The 26,667-nt window shown below is 36.5% G+C and overlaps 1 pseudogene; it reads left to right on the top strand.

The window, feature by feature from the left end:
* Positions 1-2,095: 2,095 nt before the first annotated feature.
* On the top strand, positions 2,096-21,785 carry LOC149156302 (importin subunit alpha-like; annotated as a pseudogene).
* Positions 21,786-26,667: the final 4,882 nt, after the last annotated feature.

Here is a 26,667-nt window from a genome sequence, read left to right as displayed (position 1 = left end):
ATGCTCAAAAGACTAAATACAATACATGTTTTGAGGATTCCAAGGTCGTCGCTAGGGTTGATCATTTCCATCACGGTAAATTAAGGGAAGCCATTGAAATTGAGAAGAGAACTAATACTCTTAATAGGGATGATGGATGGAATATTAACAGTTCTTGGATGCCTTCCCTTTGTTCCTAATCCCCTTATGTTTCTTCTCCTTCTCTTGCCCTAGTTATTCTTTTTCTAGTAATTTACTTTTCCCTGTTCTCCAGGTTAGTATCTAATTTGATTATATATATCTTATTTTCATCTCTTATATCTTTTATTTATTAGTTAATTTTCATTATTGTTGAATTTTGTTATTATATTAAAATTTGTGTTATGAATAGGTATTATTTTTATTAAGTAATAATAGTCATTAAGATTAGATAATTAAAAATAGAAAAAAATTAATAAATAATATTAGGAATAGTAAAAAATTAGATTATTAATTCATTAAATTAACATTTATTTATTTCAATTAATTCTAGAATCTTATAACGTTCCATTTTTAATTTTATAATATTTAACTTAGTGAGTGTTAATTTTTTTTTACCGTTGCATCTCTACTATAAATATTAGATATGTTGGATCTTTCTCTCCATTTTTGTCCTGATGACGAACCTCAGTAGAGGTTTGAAACACGTCGACGCTAAGTTGACAATGTGATTTTTCCAGAATATTTTTCTTAAATCATGTATCACAAAAGCCTCCAGTCTAAGAATTTTAAATGTTATTTTCTGATCTTTGTTGGCATTCCAAATTCTATACCCCCCCAGTGTGGCAACTGAAAATATGGAATTGTTTCTTTATGGTCACTTATTATCATTTATAATTATAACTTAGGTTCATCACCATTGTACTAGTTTAAATGAACAAAAAAAAAATCAGCGAACAAAACTTAAAGAAAATGTCTACATTTCGAAATTACTAAGCTATTTAGGCTACTTCTTGTTGTAATTGCAAGTAGTGCATTCACTATAGAATTTAATAGAAAAATATTTGTATCCTAAAACTTTTGGACTTAATATGGTAAAATGTTTGAGGCATCTAGATTCTAACTGTTTCAATGTTGGAGTTGGAGTTTTTATTTAAAATTTGTCAAGAAACAACGCAATTAAAATTGTTTATCAAGTACAAAAAGGTATATTGAGACCAAGAGAGCCATTCCTCTTGGTAATTTAGTGCAATCTGGTTGAGGAGAAGTTACAAGCATTTTTCTTTAGCACCACATGCAAAAATCTATCCCACCAAGCTCATCAAAATCATCGATTACCAGGAGCTCCTAAGTGGTAAACCTCTTTCTCGAATCTTTCACTCTCAAATCGCCATTCCATGTTTCATAGTTTTGTCATTTTGGATCTCCATGCTTCAGAATCTCTTAGAATGTAAGTTCAATTCTTTCTTCTTGGAATACATCTGCACATGCCTTGTACATCCAGGATTCACAAATAAATGTGTCAAGAATTCCTTAGTCTCTTTTTGCTTAAGTAAGAGACGAGCCTTCTATTTCTTTAAATCAAACATAATTTACAACATATACATATTGTCACCCAACATAGTGGAGAAAGTCAGAACAGAATGAAGTCCTAAAAAAAGGTATGTCCTTCAACCTCAAAAACTACTCGTGCAACACTTTTGAGAGGTGACAAAAACAAGCTTCGGGAATCGGACGACCCATGAACCCTCCCCCTGAAAACCCTCGCCAGCAAACACTTAGTCTGTCACTTAATCACTATCGTTCCTTCACTTTTTTAATCCAATGAAGGAGAAGCATATCGCTCCATAAAGTAGCCAGATGTTTAACCCCCCGACCCCACCAAACAGCATGCCTCATCCCGATCATTGATCGGGCAAGCAAAGATCAGACGGTAGCGCTGACCATTGCACGCCTGAAATGACCGAAGTTTAATGTGCGATGAGGGTGGTTTTCACATCCGTCCCTCATCCACGTGTAAATAGGTGTATGGAATCGCTGCCCCGACTGCAAAACTGCCTTTGGCTTGAAAGTGGTGCGATCACACCGAAGCCACTCGAGAGGTGGTTTTAACTCCCAACCCTAGAAAAAAAGGGAGATGAAGCTGCCAGAACAGGGCCATCGGTCATTCTTCTCTGCCTTTCTCCTGACAGTGAGAACCGGTCGCCCTCCTTTGGGGATTTTCATTGTTGCGCCCACCTTCTTTGCTGAGACCGCCTTTGGTGTGCTAACTTCCCTAGACTTGTTTGACCAAAAGAGAAAATTATGGAACGATCTACTCATTGCCTATCATTTTCCTTAGTGTTGTTCTGATATACTTGTCTGTCTTCTCCTTCTTGGTGATGGAAAATTTATTTTACGTCGTTCTGTGGCATTGTCAGCCAATTCATCGAAACACTGCTATCTTTGCTAGTCACCCCTTAATTTGCTAGAATGTCAGCCAATTTTTTAGCCTTTCTACGCACATGGAAGAATATAAGTGTTCGTAGTCCCTACAAATGATCCTGAATTTTATGGAGCACCATTAGTAACCTCCAGTGTTTTGTAGCTTTTTCCGCCCCTGATCCGTGACTAATTTTCTTGGCCGCATTGATGACTAGCTCTAAGTTCGCTTCTATTATCACATTTTGGCAGTTGTCCTGTTTCAGAAGTTCTAAGCACTGCTCCAATGCCATTAGTTCTGCCATGTTGTTGGTGGCTTTTCCTAAATGACAATGGAAAAGGGAGATGATGCTTCCATGTTCATTTCGAAGAACTCCTCCAAAGCCAGCCATTCCTGGGTTATATTTCAAAAAACCTTCCCGGGGGGGATTCCATAAATCTTTTGCCTTTTCCTTCATGCTTATTTTCCTATCCATTTCTTGTGGAATGAACCCCTGCAAATTTAGCTTCTTGAGTATTCTCACTTCTATTTCGGAGGGAGGATTCTTGGGGAGATCCCTAACTGTTGTGCCTACTGTCTCTTTTAACTGTTTCAAGATCTGCTCCAGTAGGTGAAGAGAGGTGTTCTTCTCTTCTTTGAAGATTCTTTTTTTCCTTTCTTTCCACACATTCCATATTATGAAGCTTGGAAAGAGAGCCCAGGCAGTGTTAAGAACTTCATTATTCGAACCATAATTTCTCCAATTGTTTAGGGTGTTAGTGATACTATCTTTGTCTCTGTCTAACTGTTTGAAGATGTTGGTAAAGAAATCCCATAACTTGGAGGTGAAAATGCAGCTATTGAGAAGATGTTCCATTGTCTCCTCTTGTGCTCCATAGAGTTGGCATCTGGAGGGCCCCAGAATACCCCTCTTTCTAATATTGTTCCAGGTTAGTATTTTCCTATGGTGAACCAACCACATAAAGAGTTTGATCTTTGTCCAGATTTTTCTTCTCCACAGTTTCTGCCAAATTCTGACCGAGCCTTGGGAGTCCAGCCCTAGGAGAATGTCTTTTGCTTCCTTGATATTGAAGTTTCCCTCTTTGTTGTTACCCCATCTTAGCAGATCCTGCCCTTCGGTGAGTAGAATCATCCTCTAATCCATTATCCTTTTTAGGGTCTCTACTTTGTTGTTAAGGGTGTTGTCCTCTCTGTCCTCTATCTTCTTCCGTCTTCTCCATTTACCTGTATTGTGAGCATTATCCCAAAAGTCTTTTACCTTTACTAAACCTTGGTTGTTTGTCTCTTGTTTGAGGCCCAAAAATTCTTCTTTCAAGAGAATTGGTTCTTGTTGCCATTTATCCTCCTAGAATAGTGCCTGATCTCCATCCCTGATTTCCTAGAAAAAAAAATTTTGAACCATCTCTCTGTTATCCCAGGCCTTATTCCAGATGGGAGAGCCCTTCATATTCCCTGACATTCTTATTAGCTCAGAATAATTCCAAGAGATAGCATATTTTTCCTTCTAGATGCTTGCCCATTGAAACTTGGGATCCTTAACCCACCGCCACCAAAGCTTGGCCCCAAGAGCCTTATTGAGAATCTCTAGATCATCCAATCCTAGACCTCCTTGGTTCTTAGGTTTACAGATCTTTTCCCATGACACTAAAGCCCATTTCTTCCTTCTTTCCTCCTTAACCCAAAGAAAGTCTCTTTGTATAGTACTAAATTGTTGTAAGACCCCTTTTGGCACTAGGAGAATTGAAAGCATAAATATTGGGATAGCTTGGAGCACAACCTTTGTAAGGACCAGTCTACTAGCCAGATTTAAAGACCTGAATGTCCATTTTTTGACCTTATCTTGCATCTTGATTATAAGTGGTTCCCATATGCTCTTATGTAAAGGTTTGGCTGTTAGAGGAACTCCCAAATACTTAGAGGGGAGGGACTCTCTTTGAAAGCCAAGAATTCTAGAAACATTTCTTTGAATGGCAATGTGGGTATTAAAGAAATTTTTTTTTGATTTGGTAAGATTGACCTCCATACCTGTAGCCAAAGCAAAGTCATTCAAAATTTTTTTGTAAGCCAGTGCTTCCTTGACTGTGGGAATTCCTTGTAACATGGTATCATCTACAAACTATTGATGGGTTAGGACTTGACCATTCTCCGATAATTGGAGTCCTCGAATTTTGTCGGTTGCCTTGGCATGCTTAATGGACCGCCCCAGCCCTTCCATCATGAGGATGAAAAGAAAAGGAGAGAGCGGATCCCCCTGTCTGAGTCCTCTAGAAGGAAGAAAAATTTCAGAGGGAGAGCCATTAACTAAAATTGAAAAGCTGGAGGAAGTCACCAGGGCCATGACCCATCTGATCCAATTATGATCAAAACCATACGCGCTGAGCACTTTCTTGATATATGTCCAGTTTACTTTATCATAAGCTTTGGATATGTCCAATTGCATTATCATACCTGCTTTCCTTTTGTTGGTTAACGAGTGAACAACTTCGTGAGCTTGAATGATGTTATCTAGAATTTTTCTGCCTTCCACGTACCCAGATTGTTCCCCCGAAACCAGCATAGGTAGCAAAGGTTTGAGTCTGTTGGCCACTACCTTGGAAATTATCTTGTATACTACATTGCATAAGGCTATGGGCCTGTATCTTTCTGGCATTTGAGCATTATCCTGCTTTGGAATTAAGGCAATGAAGGAGGTGTTGAGAGCTTTCAAAATAGTTCTATTCAGCCTGGAATCTTCCACTACCCTCACAATGTCCTTTTTGACAATGTTCCAACAGACTTTGAAGAAATCCACATTGAATCCATCTAGACCTGGAGCTTTACCATTTTGCATTTCCTTAAGTACCTCACTGACCTCCCTTTCCATTACCGGTCTGTTTATATTTCTGTTGTCCTCTCTGGAAACCAACTTGGGGATGTGTTTAGTGAAGTCTTTGATGAAAGGTTCCCTTACTAAGGAGTTTTCCTAGGCAATACCTCGAAAGTGTCTCACTAACACAACTTCTATATCCACATGGGATTGGTGATTCTGCCCGTCCTCATCCTTGATCGAAGATATCCTGTTATGAGTCCTATTGGCTATTGTGGATCTGTGGAAAAATCTAGTGTTGCGCTCTCCTTCCTTTAGCCATTGAACTCTAGATTTTTGTTTCCAAAAAATTTCCTCTTGTTTACACAACTTTTCCCATTCTTGATGATGCTTCTCTACCTGATCATTTTTTTCCTTATCAAATCCTTCCTTGATCAAAGCTTGGTTGAGCTTCAGGATGTTGTTTTCAACCGCTTTCTTTCCTGCAAAAATATTTCCGAATTCATTCTTGTTCCAGTCTTTAAGCCTCATCTTAATGTGCTTTAATCTTTTGTGCAGCATGAACATTGTAGATCCCTAAATCTGTAAGTCTTCCATCCACCATTTTTCAATGTTACTGCTAAAATCTGGGTGTGAGAGCCAGATATTTTCAAATCTGAAAGGTCGGTTTCTTGGGGTACCTATGCCTTTGATCTCCATTTGAACCGGCCAGTGATCTGAGCCTCCAAAAGGTAGAATTTCTGCCATTATTTCCTTGTCTAAAAGCATGAGATCCTCAGAGATCATGAATCTATCTAACTTGGAGGCAACCTGGGAGTCCCCTCCTCTTTTATTATTCCATGTGCAGAAGCCATTGTTTGTCTCAATGTCGACAAGCTTCATGTCTTCTGAAAAGATTTGGAAGGTTGAGGAATATTTATTTAGAGCTCTAGTGCCCCCCTTTTTCTCCGAGAGAGATCTGATCATATTGAAGTCTCCTCCTATGACCCAGGGTAACCCTTGGTGCCTGGCCTGGAGATCCACCAAGGAGTCTAAAAACTGGATTTTGTCATCTAACCTTTGGGGGCCATAAACATTCGTTACTAGGTAAGTGTCCCTGTCTCCTACAGGTTGTATGACCACTGATAAATAATTCCTTGTTGCCTCCGCATCAATTATTCCAATCTTTTGGGGATTCCAGAGAGTGAGGATACCCCTTGCTGTGTTTTCAGCTTTAACTTCTAGAAACTCAAATCTGTTGAGCCATTTACTATGTATTTGTCTCAACTTTTGAATAGAGCATTTCATTTCTTGGACAAAAATTATATCTGGGGCTACTTGCTGGATTTTGTTATTTAGCAATCTCTGTTTTCTCTTACTACCTAGACCTCTAATATTCCAAGTTGTGAAATTCATGATTAAATATTGGTAAAGGAGTAACTGGTTAGATCTTTCATCTTACTTGCGTTTACGATGAGCTTTCCACATTGCATCAGTAGCTCGTTATACTTTTTCCTGCCTCTTTTTTTTCCTGGATTTCTCAGTGCTAGCCTTGGAGTCGTTTTGACTGCTTTCCCCCCTTCATTCCTCTGTCTTTCAATGTTGCTTCCTTCCTCCAAACCCTTGGCCTAAGTTTTCCATAGGAATAATTGTTGTATTCTATTGATCTTTTCTTGTGGTAGCGATTCTACCCTACCCGAAGTTCCTTGATTCAAGAACCCTTCTAGATCTAGGTTTTCTCTATCCAGAATCTCCTGTAGTTCATTATCTTCCATTTCCATCTCACTCTAGTTCATTTCCTGATCCATTTCCAGTTCTGAATCACTCATCATGTTTCCCTTCCATTCTTCATTTTCTTATGCGTTGTCAATTTCTACTCCCTTATCCTTCTTTTCATTACCTTCCTTCATTACTTGATCTTCTACTGCTATTTTTTCATCCTCTTCAAGAACCTGAAACTGATTCTAACTAGCCTTTTTTCCTCCTGCTTGGTGTTGCTTTGGCCCTTTTTTACCACTTTTTCCTTTAGGAACTACTTTGTGAAAATTGTCTGCATCTTTTGTTGTGTTAGTATTTCCTTTGATTTCTGCTTTAGTGAGAGGGCAGTCTCTTAGAAGGTGCCCGTGTTCATGGAATCTATGACATCTAAATGGAATATGCTCATAGTCTACTGTCTGCACCCATTCCTTGTCGTAAACCTCCAAGATGACTTCATCCGGGAGAGCTCCAGATAGATCCATCTCCACACAGATCCTTGCAAAGGATGTATATTTTCCCCTCCTTGTGGCTTCAGCAACTTTGACGAACCTTCCTAATTTATTGCCTATGGTAGCTAGCGATTCTATTTGCCAATAATCAAGAGGTAGAGAATAGAGTCTTACCCAAACCGGGACTGAAGTGAAAGTTTCCCTCTCCGGAACGAAATTCATCATCCATGGCCTCATGTAGAGTCCTGCTGCTGCATAAAAGTAGGGCCCGCCTTCGAACACTCTATCTTTATCCTCAATATTGGTGAACACTACAGTGAAGAAACCCTTGGACCCTAGGTGAAGATCAATGCTTCCTTTAGGCTTCCAGTGGTATCTGATCCAAGTTTGCAATGCTTTTTCAGTGGGCCATAACCCCATGAATTTGCATATGATTGCGTAAGTCTGCATGTGCTCCCTGTGCGCCTGCAACGCTGGATTATTTAATACCACTCTAGGAGTGATTTCAGTCTTGGGTTTGCACGGTCCCTTCTATTTTTTGTCTTTTGTTCCCTGTTTTTTGTCAGTTTCCTCTTTGTCTTTTGTGCTTTCCTTCTCCTTCGAAATGGAACCATCTGTTTCCTCTTCCCTGTTTCTCCTTCCTTCCTCATCATTACCTCTGCCTCTATCCGGGGGCTTCTTGTGTTTGTTGACCACCACCTCCTTGAAGGAAGGAGTAGATTTCCCTCCTCTATGCCCATCCATGGGGAGAATCCCTCAGAGAACCAAAACCTTGGTCGCTTCCGCTGCACTCTTGTTCTCACGTTTTCCCGCCAAAAAAGTTCCGTCAAGAATTCCTTAGTCATTCTCTAGTTGATTAATAATATTATTAATAGTGCCTTAAACTTTTCATTGTAGCATTAAGCATTGCTAACACGTTAAGCCAAAAAAACTGAAATTTGTGTTGCTAGTTATCACTAGTTCCATCTCATTCAATATGTTCCTGTAGGTATTTGCATGACATTAACTCCCCCTTCATTAAATTTGTGAAATCAAGTGTGGTTGGCATGTTGCTTTCATGATAAATCAATTTGATTATGATACCACTTAGTTATCTTGAAACCAAGATGGTAAAGCTTCATGTGGTGAAGTGGTAAATCGAAACCAATCCCCCATAGAATTTTCTTTTACTAATGCAGCCAATTGTTGTAATACGGCTAGTTTAATTATTACAATATGTTGTGATAACTCTAGTTTAATAAGTTTAGACAATTTATTCTAGATATTAAATCCTGTTTTCAAGCTAACATGGTCAAGATGGATGTGATCAAGTGGTAAATCGACACCAATCCCCTTTAGAATGTGTTGGTTTATTAGTGTAGCTAGTTCTTATGATACACCAAGTTCAATTGTTTCTAGATTGACAAACTAGATATCGTCAAACAAACATCAATCCCCCTTACAATATGTTGTTTTGTTAATGTGGCCAATTGTTGTGATACACCTTGTTCAGTTGTTTTCATATCTTGTGATAACTTTAGTTAAATAAGTCTAGGTAGTTTGTTCTAAGGACTAAATCTCAATGGAATTTGTACTCCTAGATTTTGGTGTCTACACTTAAAGTTATATTCCTATTTGTCAATATTGAATCTCGAAATTGTCAAGCATGTTTTGATTAGGGGGTAAATAAAACATATGGGATTAATATCCCAATAGATCTTCCTATTGTGTTAATTCAGACATTTGTTCTCATATCATTACATAACTGAACCTAGGAATTTTATATATGGAGGAATATATACCACTATGTCATGGCATCTATGACCTTATTCGACATTTTTGTTTCCCTTTTTGACTACTTTTATTTTATTTTCTATTTTTGTAGCTGAGGAGTCTTCTTGCTATGGTTGCAGGAATATGGTATGATGAACCTAACCTACAACTTGAAGCAATGATTCCAAAAGTTTCTTTCAATTGATATTTACATCACTTCTTATGTATTAATTATCAATGAACTGTCATTTTGTTTGTGTCTATTTTGTCCATCGGGCAACTAACCTTTTGTTTTTCTCTTTTAACAGAGTGTAGACCTCCTATAAAAAAAGTTATTTATGCAAACATTGTTCCTCTCTTTGTTGAACTACTAGTGATACATGATTTTCCACAGATGTAGGTGAAGGCCCCAGTTGTTTTGTCTATACATGATAGAAATAAGGAATGTACTTGACCAATTATTTCGTGAGGCTGTTGAGAATTTTTTTTTCTTTCTCCTATAGGAAATAGTGTTTCAGTGGTATGAAAGTGTCTTTATAACTTTTTTCCTACTTCATTATAGTTTGAAGCAGCAAAGGCCTTCACAAACATAGCTTCACGAACATCAAAGCATACACGAGTTGTCATTGACTATGGTGCTGTGCCAGTATTTCTACAACTGCCAGGTTAACCAAGTAATGATGTTAATGAACACGTTAGACAAATGTTTTTTAATATTTGTTTACTTTGTTTCTGATACAGATTTTCTATCCAATATTTCTATTCTCTAGTAGAGAGTTTCTCCAAGAAATTTAGTGCAAGTTTGTGTTTCTACATTTGGGCCTATAATGCCATTGTTATTTAATATCTTGTCCTTTTACGTTACTAGGTTGTTTGGGCATTGGGAAATGTGACCAATGACTCGCCCAAATGCATAGATCTAATTCTCAACCACGTTTTCTTAATGCCACTCCTTGCTCCATTGAATGAGCACCGTAAACTTTCCATGTTGAAAAATTCCATTTGGACCTTGTCTAATTTTTGTCGAGGAAAGACATAAGATGCATTACAACAGTTAGGAAATTTATGTTGTTTATTTTTTAAATATTTTTTCTTTGCTAGTTATATCAATTTGTCATCCTTGTCCATAGAAATACATTTTATAGGGCTGCAATTTTCATAAATAATTTTCTTGCAGACAAAGCTAACACTACCAGCACTTAAGCATCTGATTCATTCAAATGATGAACAAGTCTTAAGAAATTATTGTTGGTCTCTATCTTATCTTTCTGATCAAGCATATGATAAAATTAACATTGTGATTGAGAATAGTATCTAGAAGATTGATTGAGTTTCTACTGTAAGCATAAATACTGAAAAATTGATGAACATTTTTGAACTTCTACCTATTGTTAATGTTGTAGATATACTTATTTTTCACAAGGATATTAATGTTAACAATGTAAACTTTGAAACGGGAACTGATACTGTTACCCGTTTCATAGAGGTAGCAAAAAAATGACCCGATTTTCAAAAGTGGTGATGCAGAATACACATGTTTTTTTTAGAACATGGTTTTTGGAACTTTAATTTTTTTCATGTTCAAGGATGAAATCAAGTTTTAGAATGGTAGTGATTTTCATGCTGATTTTAAAAAGTGAGTATTCTGCATCACACCCTTTTTTTAAAAGACCTAATTTTTGACTTTAAATTTTCTAGTGTGTGAAATGTAAAAAATTATTTTCTAAATTTAATAGTTTTTGAAGTGGTCATTTTATTCATATTTTCTTGTTCTCTATCTTAATTTTTTTTTTTTTTAGTGGGGTTTTTATTGTTTTGCGTTTTTAAATTAGAAAGTTGATAGTTTGAATTTTAGATAATCTACATATTTATACATCCTTAATTAAATTTTCAATCCACATGAAATAATTGTTTCTAAAAAACAACATTTTTTAACAATGGACATAAAAATAACCATTTTTAACATAAATATAACAAAAAAACTAAACGTTTTGATAATTTTTTTCTAGAATTAACATGTCAAAATCACAATTTTTATACAAAAATATTAATTAAAAATGGTCAAATAATATTTTTTTTATGAATTTCATGTCAAAAAAATAATAATAACAACTTTTTTTTCAAAAAATAATAGTTAACTTAAAAATCAATGCGAAAATCACAGTTGTGCTCTCTCTTTCTTTCACATACCAGACTCTTGATGGAAATTTCACCTCTTTTGAACTTTTTCAATATGAGATTAGCTTCTTATCACTTAAAGCACTTGAAATATTTGTAGGCATGAGCTCAGGTGGAGTTCGTTCACCAATGTTTTTTGAAGATACACCTTTAAGACTCTTTAGTCTGGAAAGATTCACAGCAATTTTCCTTGATGCCATTTTCCTAAAAAAAACACATAAATTAGTAAATAAAAAAAACATATTAACTTAAATTAACAACAAAAATATACCATAAATTTTTTATTTGTATAATCAGAATTGCCGAGCCACCTCTAACGGGCAGGCGGGTCGATGGGCGAGCGGGAGGTCAGGTGAGGGATAATGAGGCTAAGTGCACAATTAGGCAAGTATGGGCGAGCCCCTACCCATGCGCCCCTCACAACCCCCTAACGACTACATTGAAGCCCCGGCTCCATTAACTTATTCCTCTCATGAGAGATCTCTTTTCTGGATTCACTACACATTAATAATGAAAGTAACACGCCTGACCCAATCTCCGAAAATGATGATGATGACAAATCCCTCGATATGATTACCAAGTTATTGTACTCCCTGCATCCATCAAATCTGTGTTTTCTCTTTGTTTCGCTCGCCAACTCTGTATTTCTTCGTGGTCCATCCTTTGCATGCCACGCTAGATGTTTGTTTTCAGTTGAATTTTCTGTTTGAACGAAGCTTCCTAAGCTTCCCCCCTCCCCGGCCCCCCTCCCCTTCCCTCACCCCACCCCCTATCGTCCCCCCACACTCCCGCGCCCCATCCCCCCTCGCCCCCCCCCCGCCCCCCCCAAACCCCCTACACCCCCTACACCCCCCAACCCATCCCGCCGGCCGCCCCTCACCACTGCGCCGACCCCCCCACTCCCCGCCCAATTGTACCCTTCCCCGCCCCCATCCACACCTACCCCCCCTCCCCACCTTACCCCCTACCCCAACCCTACCCCCTACCCCCTCATCGCCCCCCCCCCCCCCCCCCCCCCCCCCCCCCCCAACCCACACCGACCCCCTACCCCCTCACCTTCCACCGCCACCCATCCACCCCCTACCCTCACCTTACCCCCTACCCTTACCCCCCCCCTACCCCCCCTGCCCCCTACCCTTACCCCCCCACCTACCCCGCTGCCACCCCCTACCCTACCCCCCCCCCTGCCAGTGTCATTTTCAAAAAATAAACATTCTACTAAAAAAATTCCATGTCATCGACAAATTTCTAGAGTCTAAATTTTATTTGCATAAAGAAACTTCTCAAAACTACATACCAGATAGACAAACCTTTATTCAATTCCACTATCCTTTTCTTGGTTTGAGAATAGAATTCATTTTTTTGTTTATAAATAGAAACAAACAATTAAAAATAAATTTACCATAGAAAGAATTAAGTCTTGAACTATATGCATTCTTTCAAAATCAAATCTCATGCCTTCTTTCAACAACTACCCTATTGGCGAATTTCCATACTTTCTTTACTGCAAGTTTCATAAGCCATAATAAATCATAAATTTAATATAAAATATTGTTTTGTTCTATTAATTATAAACCCAAAGAAGTAAAACAACAAAGATAGTTACGAATTCCACAATTAGTTCTAGACATTACAACATATACTCACAACCCATATTTAACCCAATGTCAATCAATTATTGTATCTTAGCACCTATTTGAAGACATTCAAATATGGTTGTTGTAAACAAATTTAAAATATATAAAAATCAAATCTTTAGTTGTTATAAGGAAATATCAAGAATTACTCACTAACTTTGATATCTTTCTTTTTCTTCCTTATTTATTTGTTGAATGAATTCCATTTTGGATTATTTTCTACAAGAAAATACTTGAAAATTAATATTTAATGCTAAATTATTTGATTATATGTACCTAATAGAAAAATTCAATGATTACATACATTTGAAACCACATTTGTTGTTGAGATGGATCCACATAGAATACTTCAGATTATAATGAAAATATGAAGAGATGACAATATGTGCACATTGTTCACAACCAATCAAAGTGTTTCTAAAATTAATTATTACTTGGCACATTAGTTGAGATTTTGTATGGTAATTTGGAGGGAGTTATATTTATATAAAAAGAAACATATGCACCTATTGAAGCACAAATACTTTATTAAGCATCTCAATGTTATTTTTTCATCTTCAATTTTAATTTATTGGAAGTATTTAAAAATTATATCATATTATATTGAAAAATTGGGTCATTGTGATAAGGTTAGAATGGTGAATGCCTCCTAACTAAAACTTTATGGTATTCTTTGATACACATGGACTAAGTTATTAGTATATCTCATTTGTGGACTATTTAATATAATCTATTAGGTAGTACATAATTTGGTCATTTACTTAAACTAGGTTACACTAATAAGTTACTTATTCTCAATTTTAAGAAGTAAATATAAAAATAAATAAGAGTAATAATAAATTTGAATAACCCTATTGTGAAAAAAAAAAATAAGAGTAGTAATCCTTTTGAGTAATCCCTTTATTTAACATTCTAAAAACCCTATTGTGAAAAAAACCATGTCCACTCAATCAATCCATCCATTTGAAATGAACAACGAACCATGGACACAAAAATAAATAAGAGTAGTAATCCTTTTGAGTAATCCCTTTATTTAACATTCTAAAAACCCTATTGTGAAAAAAACCACGCTCACTCAATCAATCCATCCATTTGAAATGAACAAGGAACCATGGACACAAATTGAAGCTTATAAACCTTTATTTATTTGAAGTTCCACGTCACGAAATTTTAGATAATCAGACAATGGAACGGAAGACATTCGGCAAACGGCCCTGAGCATATGAGGTATTTACATTGGGAACAAGACATATGACGTGAAAGCAAACATTAAAAACCTCTCATATTTACATTGGGAACAAGACATATGACGTGAAAGCAAACATTAAAAACGATTACATATGACGTGATAGGCACTATACATATCACATAGATAGAAGGTGGTTTAATGGGAAGGTATTACATAAACGATTGGTTGATAATTTAGAGAGGCGTAATCAAAGCCCTGCGTTGGATTTCATTGAAGAATTAGTACAAATATTATGTTGTTATAGATATTAATTTAATGTAAAAGTTACAGTGGGCGCGCAGCGGCACCCCCGGGCCGCCCCGCCCCGCCCGACCGGTGGCGGGTCGATTCCGGGAATCGACCTGCTACCGGTCGGGCGGGGCGGGGCGGCCCGGGGATGCCGCTGTGCGCCCGCAGGGCCACCCCGGGATGCCCCGCCCCGCCGGATCAGCGGCGGGTCTATTCCCGGAATCGACCCGCCGGTCAGGCGGGGCGGGGCGGCCTGGGGGTGCCGCTGCGCGCCCACACTTACAGCCTTGGAAGCATGAACACGATAAGAAATACACTAGATCGAAACTGGGAATATCACAGCTCGCTGCTCGTGAAGATGATTAAGATAAATAGATGAATAAATTCTCTCGAGAGTGTAGTAAAGCCAGAGAAAACAGATACCGCAAAAGACCTCCGAAAACCCTTAATTTTCAAAACCGCATTGACGATCAAATATTCTGCAGGATCCCAAGAAGCGATTTATGTGCGATTTTTGTGTTAACTTTTGGCTGCCGATGGCCTAATTTTCGGCAATCGCGCCAATTTCCCTCACAGTATCCTGAGATCGATCTGCTGGAGGGTCCGAAAACAAAATTACCAGGGTTATGGGAGCTAAGGAGTGAATCTGGAACTTTCCGCAATCAAAACCATGTGGCGGGAGAGGTGACAGTGGCAATCGTCTAGACGCTTCCCAGCAATCTCCTGCCCGAACATTTTTTCGAGCACACACGTCGCATCGAACACATCCGCAAACCCTACAAACTTGTGCTGCCGCTTAGTCTGAGTCTCTCTGTGCTCCTTCACGACACCTGCAAAACAACAAATATGAGTCACAGGCGCTCTCCAACATGCAATGAATATCAATGCTCTCCAACGCTACCAAAATTTTATATGAATATCAATGCTCTGCAATTCTATATGAACGTCGTATTAACACGGAAAATTATATTATGTTGGCAGTTGTCTCCAATTCTTCCCATATTTATGCAGTGTTACACCATATTCATACCAACGTTCTATATTTTTTCATGTGTTACAAGTTCTATAGCTATCGATAAAATTTTATAGAATTACACAAAATAATGGTCGCGAATGTATTACCGATGCTACATGTATTCCACGTCAAATGTGTTAATGCCAACTCTGCATATTGTATCCACGCCAATGTTTGTTCCAACCAAAATATTGATGTTTCATATTGTATTCACGCATTCCATATTAAATGATATAACACACTACTCAAATAATAAAGTTGCATATTATATTCACACTCCATATTAAATGATATAACACACTGCTCAAATATTAAAGACGCATATTTTATTCACGCACTCCATATTCACCATCTACTTTTAATGTATAAGAATCAACCATAGTAAATGCCAATCGCCATATTAATGCCAACGCCATATCTATTATCGGACCTACCCATGTTATTCACAATGCATTTAATAAAAAATGCATAATTGTATTGGTAATATATTGCCATTGTAATAACATTGTCGCACTGTCATAACATTGCACTTGGTAATAACATTTCCGCACTTGTAATAGCATTGAAAAACTGCATTGGTAATACATGCCGCAGACTAAACGGACTGTATTTTTGGCAGGAAAATAGAAATTTTTGTAAATTTTTGTAATTTTTGTATTTGTTGTTTTGCAGGTGTCGTGAAGGAGCACAGAGAGACTCAGACTAAGCGGCAGCACAAGTTTGTAGGGTTTGCGGATGTGTTCGATGCGACGTGTGTGCTCGAAAAAATGTTCGGGCAGGAGATTGCTGGGAAGCGTCTAGACTATTGCCACCGTCACCTCTCCCGCCACATGGTTTTGATTGCGGAAAGTTCCAGATTCACTCGTTAGCTCCCATAAACCTGGTAATTTTGTTTTCAGACCCTCCAGCAGATCGATCTCAGGATACTGTGAGGGAAATTGGCGCGATTGCCGAAAATTAGGCCATCGGCAGCCAAAAGTTAACACAGAAATCGCACATAAATCGCTTCTTGGGATCCTGCAGAATATTTGATCGTCAATGCGGTTTTGAAAATTAAGGGTTTTCGGAGGTCTTTTGCGGTATCTGTTTTCTCTGGCTTTACTACACTCTCGAGAGAATTTATTCATCTATTTATCTTAATCATCTTCATGAGCAGCGAGCTGTGATATTTCCAGTTTCGATCTAGTGTATTTCTTATCGTGTTCATGCTTCCAAGGCTGTAAGTGCGGGCGCGCAGCGGCACCCCAGGCCGCCCCGCCCCGCCGCGCCCGACCGACCGGCGGGTCGATTCCCGGAATCGACCCGCTACCGGTCGGGCGGGGCGGGGCGACCCGGGGTGGCGCTTCGGGCGCGCAGCACCCCAGGCCGCCCCGCCCGACCGGGTCGATTCCGGGAATCGACCCACGGTGCCGCTGCGCGCCCACTGTAACTTTTACATTAAATTAATATCTATAACGAACATAATATTTGTACTAATTCTTCAATGAAATCCAATGCAGGGCTTTGATTACGCCTCTCTAAATTATCAACCAATCGTTTATGTAATACCTTTCCATTAAACCACCTTCTATCTATGTGATATGTATAGTGCCTATCACGTCATATGTAATCGTTTTTAATGTTTGCTTTCACGTCATATGTCTTGTTCCCAATGTAAATATGAGAGGTTTTTAATGTTTGCTTTCACGTCATATGTCTTGTTCCCAATGTAAATACCTCATATGCTCAGATGTCTTGTTCCCAATGTAAATACCTCATATGCTCAGGGCCGTTTTCCGAATGTCTTCCGTTCCATTGTCTCATTATCTAAAATTCCGTGACGTGGAACTTCAAATAAATAAAGGCTTATAAGCTTCAATTTGTGTCCATGGTTCCTTGTTCATTTCAAATGGATGGATTGATTGAGTGAGCGTGGTTTTTTTCACAATAGGGTTTTTAGAATGTTAAATAAAGGGATTACTCAAAAAGATTACTACTCTTATTTATTTTTGTGTCCATGGTTCCTTGTTCATTTCAAATGGATGGATTGATTGAGTGAGCGTGGTTTTTTTCACAATAGGGTTTTTAGAATGTTAAATAAAGGGATTACTCAAAAGGATTACTACTCTTATTTATTTTTTGCACAATAGGGTTATTCAAAATTATTATTACTCTTATTTATTTTTATATTTACTTCTTAAAATTGAGAATAAGTAACTTATTAGTGTAACCTAGTTTAAGTAAAGGACCAAATTATGTACTACCTAATAGATTATATTCAATAGTCCACAAATGAGATATACTAATAACTTAGTCCATGTGTATCAAAGAATACCATAAAGTTTTAGTTAGGAGGCATTCACCCTTCTAACCTTATCAGAATGACCCAATTTTTCAATATAATATGATATAATTTTTAAATACTTCCAATAAATTAAAATTGAAGATGAAAAAATAACATTGAGATGCTTAATAAAGTATTTGTGCTTCAATAGGTGCATATGTTTCTTTTTATATAAATATAACTCCCTCCAAATTACCATACAAAATCTCAACTAATGTGCCAAGTAATAATTAATTTTAGAAACACTTTGATTGGTTGTGAACAATGTGCACATATTGTCATCTCTTCATATTTTCATTATAATCTGAAGTATTCTATGTGGATCCATCTCAACAACAAATGTGGTTTCAAATGTATGTAATCATTGAATTTTTCTATTAGGTACATATAAGCAAATAATTTAGCATTAAATATTAATTTTCAAGTATTTTCTTGTAGAAAAGAATCCAAAATGGAATTCATTCAACAAATAAATAAGGAAGAAAAAGAAAGATATCAAAGTTAGTGAGTAATTCTTAATATTTCCTTATAACAACTAAAGATTTGATTTTTATATATTTTAAATTTGTTTACAACAACCATCTTTGAATTTCTTCAAATAGGTGCTAAGATACAATAATTGATTGACATTGGGTTAAATATGGGTTGTGAGTATATGTTGTAATGTCTAGAACTAATTGTGGAATTCGTAACTATCTTTGTTGTTTTACTTCTTTGGGTTTATAATTAATAGAACAAAACAATATTTTATATTAAATCTATGATTTATTATGGCTTATGAAACTTGCAGTAAAGAAAGTATGGAAATTCGCCAATAGGGTAGTTGTTGAAAGAAGGCATGAGATTTGATTTTGAAAGAATGCATATAGTTCAAGACTTAATTCTTTCTATGGTAAATTTATTTTTAATTGTTTGTTTCTATTTATAAACAAAAAAATGAATTCTATCCTCAAACCAAGAAAAGGATAGTGGAATCGAATAAAGGTTTGTCTATCTGGTATGTGGTTTTGAGAAGTTTCTTTATGCAAATAAAATTTAGACTCTAGAAATTCGTCGATAACATGGAATTCTTTTAGTAGCATGTTTATTTTTTGAAAATGACACTGGCAGGGGGGGGGGGGGGTAGGGTAGGGTAGGGGGTGGCAGGGGGTTGGTGGGGGAGGGGTGGCAGGGGGGGTAGGTGGGGGGGTAAGGGTAGGGGGCAGGGGGGGAGCGGCAGGGGGGTGGGAGGGGTAGTGGGGGGTAGGGGTTGGGGGGGGGTAGGGTAAGGGTAGGGGGGTGGCGGGGGGTGGGGGGTAAGGTAAGGGTGGGGGGTGTGGGAAGGTAGGGGGTAGGGGTAAGGGTAGGGTGGAGGGGGGTGAGGCACGAGGCCCATGGGGCCGGCGTTAAGGAAGGGGGCGAGGAGTTGAGATTGGAGGGGAATGGGAGTTAGGGGGTGGGCTTATGGGGAGGAGAGTTGTGGGGTAGGGAAGGAAGAGTTGGGGAAACGGTGCATGGGTGGATGAGTTGGGGGTAGCAAGGGCTGGCGCATGGGTAGGGCAGAAGGGGGAAGAGGGCATGGGTGAATGGGAAAGATCGGTAATGGGTTGGGGGAAGGGGGCACGACGACGGCCTACCCACGGTTATTGGGTGATTGAGTTTGAATAATTGTTTAAGACAGTTTATATAACTGATGTATGCATCGTATCTTCAAATAAAATTAATGTTTTCCATATTTTGTTAAATGAGAAGTTATGAAGCATTTTTATGTTGTTGGATTATGCCTTAAGTATGATAAATTTTATTGTTTAAATATCTACAATGCAATATCAAATTAGAGATATAATGTATGTTTTATTCAGTATACAAATAAAGACTTTTGAATTCATTCAGTGATATAATTTGTTCATAATGTCATGTTTTTTTAGTTTTATAGTTGAAAAAATTTCAATTTCTTTTGTATCTAGCATGTTGTGGTTGAAAACATGTTAAATTTATACTTAGGAAAGAAAAATGATATTCTACCAGAAACATTAATGTGTTTTTTCCTTAAAATTTAACTTTGTTTGAGACATAAAAAATTGGTTTTATTAGCATTTTTTAAAAAGTTTGAAAATTGACCCTAAAAAAAAATCAATATTCCAATATCAACACTTTCGTTTTGAAGCTATATTTTGCACGAAAATTTCGTAGTAAATTTCGTAGTCACTGCCATTTTTAAAACACGTTCAAAACTGACACCTAAAAAAAAAACATCGTTCCAGTATACACACTTTTCGTTTTTAGCACTGTTTTTGATGTTTTTTTGGGGTTTTTTCGCCAGAGTTCCTGTTTTTAGTTTATAGTTCCCGTTTCAAAGTTTACATTGTTTGTTGCTTAAGAATGTGTTTTATTAGTTTTAGGTTCATGTCTTTAGATGTATATTGTAGGTTGTCCAGTGCTATCATTTTTCTTTAAGGAATTCGAAAATTTCAATTCTACATGTTTTCTCTCTACAGTCATCCATCTCCATCTGTTCTTATCACTGCACTCTACACTCTAGGAAATACTCTAACTAGAGATGAATACTTATGTTGTATATGTTAAATTATGTTCACAATCTTGAACTTCACTATATCTTGGCACTATTGACCCATAATAATAAGAAAAGTTTCAAGAAGGAATCACCCTGGACCATCTAAAATATAACTACAGAAAACATAGATCAAATACAGATTTCTTAGCTACTACTTTATAGTTTAAAATGGCATTTCATTGAATATATTATTACTTATAAAATATTGTTTAATTTCATGTATCCTAATTTTGCATTGGTTTACAAGTTGTGATCAGTGCATACATCATTCCTACTCTTGTACAACTGCTGCAAACTGTTGAGTTTGATATCAAGAAAGAAACAACATGGACAATATCTAATGGTACTTCTACTAGTACATATGATCAAATCAAATATGTCTTTAATGAATATGTATGATCAACACAGGCATTTCTAAAATGAGTTATCTAAAAAAGAGGTCAACTTATAAGATGTGATATAATGAGATGTGTTTGCTGATACCAGTCAGTGTGATGTAGATGTTCAAGAACTTGTGTCAGTTGATGCAATTAGACAAAATATTGATACCTTCTTTTTTTGCAGATATCTCGTGAATCAGGAATGAATTAAGCCTTTATGTGATCTTCTAGTGTGTCCATACCCAACATTTGTAGCACATGTATGTACCCAACAAATAACACATTAGTACTTCTTGAAGGATTTGGTGGTGATCCCTCTAGAATTTGTTTCACAACAACTTATGTTGACACAATCTGCACTGATGTGTCTCAATAGAAAAACACATAGGCATTGCAAGAGTTTCGGCTCCAATGCTCCTAAGGGAAACACATATCATTGATAGCATTTGCAAGCTTCCAAAATCCAAGTGGGTTTTGTCAAACTTCCATTAAGGGCTCTTACCGCACAGTGAATTAAACTTACATTGTAGATAAGGTACATGATTAAAGTTATATACATATGAGGTAATCATTTGTTACATGATCTTGATTTGAGGGAGAAAACTTTAGGTCTGGTAACTCAGTTTCTTTTGCAAGTCTATGCCTTTGGAAGGAATCATGTTCCATCTTTGTTCCCGATGATGCTTTTGGAAGATTATGTGAGGACAATCTCAAGTATTTGGAAGCTAGGACAATTTGCAAATATTGATCAAACATTGTTGAAAATCAAAATAATACTTGTCCTCAGGAAATGCTCAATAGTAATAATGAAATTTATGAGAAAGAAGTATATATTCTTGAAACTTATCTGGCTAGAAGATAATGAATATGGCCAAAAGCTACCTGCCATTGGAGAAGCTATTGAACCAACATTCAATTTTGGCACAAATCAACCAATGGTTCCTTTTGGTGGATTCACCTTTGGTTGGAAAAGTTATAATTATGTTTTACTGATATAACATTGGTTCAATTGTTGGTTTTATTTTCAGTATTACTTTTCTTTAACATACATACCACTACCGCCCACGGGGAATGACAGTGAATGGGTGCACTGCTAAGGCACTCCTTGTGATAGGTCACTGGTTCAAATCCTCCATGGGTACTTAGGTTAGTCTTAACTAGAAAAAAAAAAAACATACATACCACTACCAAATTTCAATAATTTCAGCTATTGCAATTCAGCAAAATTGATTACTATGATTTAAAGTAGTTTGGAAAATTACTAGAGCTTTCTTTTCTACTAGAGTATTTGGGGTACTGAATTTCCGTTTTGCACTCTTTTTATCAATTCCAAACCATTTTTTGGTATATTTATATATGTTCATTTTCATTATTCAGTTATCTTTTAAGATATTTGTCCCAAGGAATTCTAGTTGTTTTGGGACTTCCTGGAAATACCATCCAATGCTTTCAGCATAGTAGAATAAGCCTTGTGTTGCAATTATATGAACATGATTCGATCTAATTCGCACAACTCAATGTTATCCCATACATTTTTTCCTAACCTAGTGCCAACTTCTCTGGTTTCAACCATCTTCTTGGTTATGGGGAAAAGACACGTGACATTTTGTGTCTGCATATTCTGCATCTAACATATATGATTACATGTACTTGTTTTGCAAAATTGGCATAAATGTTATACAATACATCCACTAAAGAAGTTGCATCCAGTCTCACAGTTCCTTATCTATTAACGGAATTGATTTGTGTACAATATAAACAAGCTTTGTAATCAACTATTTATCTTTTATTTATTACTATTTTATATCAATTATTCCTATTTTTTCCTATTATGAAAATTTTCCTTGTGAACATTCGTGGCACCAATTAAATTCTTAATACATGGATCCTAGTTGTATGTGCTTCCCTTGAATAATTCCTTCATTTGCTTATCTATGTTTTGCCTTAAGGCCAGTTAATAGGGCCAATTAACTGCTCAGTACATGGATCCAAAAAGTTTTAATCCGGTGATCCTTGTTGTAAATGCTCCTCTTGAATAATTCATTTATTTTGAAATATATGGTTTATGCGAATCTCATTTCCCCTAAATCTTTAAAAGCAAAAAAATTACATAAAAGACATTTCCATGCTATTTTAGATAGTGTCCAAGTTGATGCTATTTCTTTTTTTGGATTAGTGTACAATGTCATTGTATTTTAAAAGTAAATATGCACAAAATTCATTTATACAAAAATACAGTGACATGCCACCATGTGCCTCTTCTCTTGATAGAGATAAATTTTTAAGACAATAATTACGCCGTAAGGCATTTCCCTTTGAAAACAACCCCTCTCGTTGCCACCATGTGTGGTTATCCATCATCCATTCTCTATGTTAGATGATCAAACTATCTTCTGTCGTCATATCGGTACCTGATATCTAGGTGGTTACTAAAGTCATTTACTAAGGTTAGGTGAGGCTTTAGTTATTTTGTTCCATGCGAATATCGTTGTACCTCCATCATGCATATCTAGATGGTTACTAAATTCTGCTGGGACTTTAGTTATTCCAACGACCCTAATTACGCTTGTGTTCCTCCTACTTGTGTATATTAGGCAACGCGGAGTGGGCCAGAACAGAGGAGTACAACACAAAGTATTAATGGTCGATCTCCATCCCATCCATGGTCGGTTGGTTTGTTATGGGGGATCTTGCCACTAAGGGACTTAGGCATCGAGCGTCTAGTAATAGATACGCCCACCGTGTACAAATTTGCAGTGTTGCAAGGTTTAAAAGAGCAATTGGAATGTGCGTTATGTCTTAGCATATTCGAAGGTACGTATGTCTTGTGATTGCTGCACAAGAAGTCAACGAACTGTATGATAGGGGTCCTCAGCGCTTGTAAGCCTTTATGCAGGCTCATAGCAGCGACATGGATTTCACAAAGGTTAAGCTGAGAAACAAATAGGAAACGGATCGCAGAACGACACAAGCAAAAACAATGGGTGGATGTTCTGTTGAGATTGGCTCGAAGAGACCCATGTCTTAGATCATCGACTTCAATAGAATTAGTTTCACAGTAGAACAACAATACGTTGCTTCCACTTACCAGGTATCGACGGGGAGATAGTCAAAAAAGGTTTTCTATTTCTAAGGATAGTGTGGAATCATTGACCAATGGAAATGACAAAAGGGATGCAAACGATGCTGGTATAAGAAAACAGATTATTTTAGAGAAAATATGAAGGATAACTATATTCTCTCCTCTTATTGAATAAATTATTAAACCTAAAGTAATAAAACAACAAAAATGCATATATTTTCTTCAGAAGTTTATTTTTAATTAAATAAATAACTTTTACAGAGATTCAAGATACACTTGTTTTTCTTTTTTTTTTTATAATAATCACATGTTTTCTTGTTTTAAGTAAACTGTATAAGAGTATAAAAAGGTTTACAATTTCACTGGTATTGTATAATGTTTCTTTATGAATCAATATAACTTCACAGTGAGAGCTACTTTTACTTGACCAATTTCTAGCTCTTGCATTGAAAAATTAACTTTCGCACACACTAGTAAATGTGTGATTCTTTCGATATGGGATGCAATTTAACCTGTAACTTATTTAGTGCTCGATGTGAGATATTATGGTTTCCATATTTGTATTGGTTGATATTATCAATAAAAATTACTATGACAACGTTGGATGAATAAGGAACTGTAGCGATCCATTGTAATAACATTAGTGGGAATGTTGACAAGTCGAATGAGCTTAATCATTCAATAAATTGAATCAATGACTCCTCAGTCTGTTTGGATGGATAGAGTATTATTGATAGCTTGGTATTTGTGTCAATTATATATTGTTACAACACTAAAGTGGTTCATAATCTTGACCTCTACAAATTGGAAGTCTATGTCCATCTTTACAAATCTCATAAAAATTTTCAAAGAACTGTTTCTCTTTAAATTCACTCAACAATTTTGAAGGTACCTTTATTTTTACATGAAGTTCTTTGAAAAGAAAATTAGAACCAAGGAGCATGAGCTAACTAATTAGTATCTTTTTTGAAGGATGTTTTGTGTTAAAGCTTTATTAGTTAAAAGTGAACTCATGAAGATTTTTATTTGGACACACATTTGAATTTCCAAAGAAACTTTAATCACTTGTTCGTGGGTTGTTGATATCATCAATTAAAAGGGCTTTGGTATCCTAGTCTAGGCTCATAGTCCTTTCTAGGATTCAAAGACCAAATGTGTTGATCTTCATTATTCAAATTTACCATACTTGTATGGTAATTATTTGAGATTTTGAACATCCTTGAGTTCAAAAGTTTCATAATTTGGCTTCAATTTGATCTTCTTATAATTTATCCAAAATCATTAGATGTAGGTCTATGATCCTGAGACTCATAAAAAAGAGTGATACAAATGTTTCCTAGAATTTGAATTGGGGAACAACGTAAATAATGTAAATGGATCTGAATGAAACCCAAGAGAGTTATATCAATTGCAAGACATCTTGAATCCCAAATAAAGTTGGATACAAATAGGGTGTGGATAAATTTCAACCATTCAAGTAGGAAAATACTTGCCATATCAACTGCAAGAAATCTTGAATCCAAAATAAAGTTGGCATATACAAATAGGGTGTGGATAAGTTCCAACCATTCAAGTAGGAAAATACTTCAAACAAGTGTTGTGTGTGAAAATACATATGGATATTTAATCAGAAGACCAAATCAAGGTCTTCTGCTCAATAATTGCTAAGGATATAGATCTTTTCCACATCTACAATACATTCTTTGGCAATTACACTAAATAACCAAAAAGAGAGAACCTAATACAATGGATACTCCTGTTATATCAACGATGCAATTCTTGAGACACCCCTTTTAACTAAGATCCAAAATTCTACTTACACTCTTTAGTGAAATCCGGTGACACTTTCGCTTTCATCATGGAAGAGTAACAACTTCATGCTACTCCTATGCTAGTGACTTAGGGCGTTTTCTTTGCAACATCTGGTGCAATTGCTAGTTTAAGACACTCCCATAAAAATAATATTTAAGATTATACACAATTTTTTTTCTTTTCAAGTTAACACAATTTACCTAAAAATTATGTCAAATATTATCTTAAAATCTCTTTAAAATTAAAGCTGTGTCAAATATTGTCTTCAAACCCCTATATATTATAGTAATACAATAATTAAAATAATTAAATTCAAAACCAAAAAAATCCTATTTAAATAATAAAACACCCTCCTCCCCAAATATACTGATTAAATTCCAAACAACCCAGTGAAGTTTTCTTGGTAAAAACACCACTGGTTACACTAAACCCAATTTTAAACCTCAACACAAATCGACTTTTTCCATTTCGCATGACTGTTTTACGTTCGTGCCTATAGTGAGCTTGAATTTACCAACTTTTTAGGGAGTTCATTCTCATAGATTGGGATGTCAACTCGGTGGCCTTTATATCACATGGACATTAGGGTGTTCTCCAATTCTCCCAGCACACTTTTTCTCCCATTGTGGGCAATTAATTAGGAAATAAAACTCAATTCGCGAAGTTCTCTCCCTACAGTATCTTAGAATAGATCTCAGCGACCCGCAATTAATTAGGAAATAAAACTCAATTCGCGAAGTTCTCTCCCCGCAATATCTTAGAATATATCTCAGCGACCCAATGTTGTGGAATTTATCTATGAAAGATCATATATTAGATTGTTATTTTTCCCTTGATACAGATACTGGATCGTAATGAGAAAATCTGTAAATATATATTCAGAAATCGCCCCGATTACAATTATATAGTACCTAATAGTAATGCGGAGCTAGTTACACACAGTGATTCGATTCTGGCTTCCGTTTTTATTGGACTGGATTCTTATCTAGTATTGACTTATCACAATTTGTCCTTTTGCATGAATTGCTCACAGCTGTACTGCTAGAAAAGACTCAGAGCAACATGAATTGCTCACAGCTGTACTG

The sequence above is a fragment of the Pinus tabuliformis genome, chromosome 9 (genome assembly GCF_031772625.1).
Source record: "Pinus tabuliformis cultivar Carrire ecotype Pingquan chromosome 9, CPIR1, whole genome shotgun sequence".
Taxonomy (NCBI): Eukaryota; Viridiplantae; Streptophyta; class Pinopsida; order Pinales; family Pinaceae; genus Pinus; species Pinus tabuliformis.
This window is presented reverse-complemented; position numbering and strand designations above follow the sequence as displayed.